This window comes from Sorex fumeus, unplaced genomic scaffold (assembly GCF_029834395.1).
Source record: "Sorex fumeus unplaced genomic scaffold, SorFum_2.1 ptg000265l, whole genome shotgun sequence".
NCBI lineage: Eukaryota > Metazoa > Chordata > Mammalia > Eulipotyphla > Soricidae > Sorex > Sorex fumeus.
In genome coordinates this window covers 14,900,272-14,902,183 of record NW_026606322.1, presented here as the reverse complement: position 1 = coordinate 14,902,183, position 1,912 = coordinate 14,900,272, and the positions used below count along the sequence as shown (strand labels likewise).

Below are 1,912 nucleotides of genomic sequence, written 5' to 3'. Positions count from 1 at the left end.
TTTTTCTAGCGTGTGCAGCTGTCCTCAAAGCCATGGAGTAATCCTCCTGGTACTTATCTCGGCTATTCTTGGGTATTAGTCTCCGATTTTGTTAATTTATATTCTCCAGATAAATGCAATCTTTCTATGCCTGTCCCTTTCTTTCTGACTCATTTCGCTTAGCATGATACTTTCCACGTAGTACCACTTGTATATGAATTTCATGACTTCATCTTTTCTAACAGCTGCATAGTATTCCACTGTGTAGATGTACCAAAGTTTCTTTAACCAGTCATCGTTTTTCTCGGGCACTCAGGTTTTTTCCAGATTCTAGCTATTGTAAAGAGTGCTGCAATGAACAAACAAGTGCAGATGTCATTGCATTCATTTTTATTAAACAAATAAGGCTGGTAGTGGAACTACTTAATGCATAAACACGTAAGTCCCTTTATTAGAGAAATTATATATATAGGTGAATATGATCAATGGTAACATCTATGAGTTATTCCTTTAAAAAACAGAACTTGGAATTAGGAGAGGGTCTATGCTCTCTTCATTACATTGTGAAGTGTCTTGTGTAGTCATATTCTATTGTTGGAATGACAGCTTGTACAAATTTCAAGAAAATTAGAAGATACATGTGAACACCAAGTTCTCCCCCTCCTTCAGCAACAGTCTCAATAATTTTCTTAATTACCTCAACATGCCTGCATAGGTGAACTGAACACATAGGAGGCGGTGGAAGATGAGGGTGATTTTCAATGGTCACTGTTTTCTTCACATAATCTTTACTAATATCTTCATACATGTGCTCAACTGTTAAAGGCTGTCATTGCTCATCATAGCCAAACAACCATAGTCAGCGTGTCTGGTAATATTTATCATAAGCGATATATAGGTCGTATATTCTGGTTTGCAAAATAACATCTTCACCTCCAGCTTCAGTTTTGGTTTTACAAGACTCTACTATTTTCCTTGTGTTGAGAGTAGCTTCATTTGTTTCCAAAAGTCCACTCTTTTCATATTCTTCCATATCTGCAGCTTCTCCCTCCTCTTCTTCTTCTTCTTCCTCACACAATGCTGAGCAATCTTGGAGTTTTATACTGTCCTTGCTTTCCAATGTAATCTCCTTAACTGCTTTAGGTGATTCCTGTGTTAGGATAAGTATCTACCCATCCCCCATCACCATCATCTTCTTTGATGATTGCTTCCAGTTCATCTGAATATTCCATCTGCTTGCACCGTTTATAGCATGGCACATTTTTGGGTACCAAAAATTGTTTGCCTGATGGTAGTTTTGCCTTCACTTTCAGTTCTTCCCCTGTAGCCCATTGCCATGTTGGGCAGTGATGGACTAAGTGATCTCCAGCTGCAACAAACTCTTCTGGGGTAATGATAATACCTGTTTCCTTAAACTTTGATTCCTTGAGGACCTGGGTCAGGTACTCGGCCACTTCCAGTGCCTTTCCCTTCACTGTGTTTATCACATTCTGCATCCTGGGGCCAGGATGGCGGCCTGCCCCGCCATGGGGGGGAGGGGAGAAGGGGCACAGCTGGGACCCGACCAGGGGGTGGAGGGGCTGGGCGGAAAGTCAAGAGTTGCTCCTACATCATTAATCATCAGGGAGATGCAGAGCAAAACAACAATGAGATATCATCTCACACCACAGAGACTGGCCCACATCCAAAAGAACAAAAGCAACCAATGCTGGCGCGGATGTGGCGGGTAAGGGACACTCCTTCACTGCTGGTGGGAATGCCGACTGGTTCAGCGCTTTTGGAACAGTATGGACGATTCTCAAAAAAATTAGAAATTGAGCTCCCATTTGACCCAGCAATACCATTCCTGGGAATATATCCCAGAGAGGCAAAAATGTGTAGTCGAAGTGACATCTGCACTTGTTTGTTCATTGCAGCACTCTTTACAATAGCC

The 1,912-nt window shown here is 41.8% G+C and overlaps 1 pseudogene; it reads right to left on the bottom strand.

Annotated features, from left to right (window-relative positions):
- Positions 1–363: 363 nt before the first annotated feature.
- Positions 364–1,499, bottom strand: LOC130018591 (ubiquitin-like-conjugating enzyme ATG3; annotated as a pseudogene).
- Between the last annotated feature and the right edge of the window lie 413 nt (positions 1,500–1,912).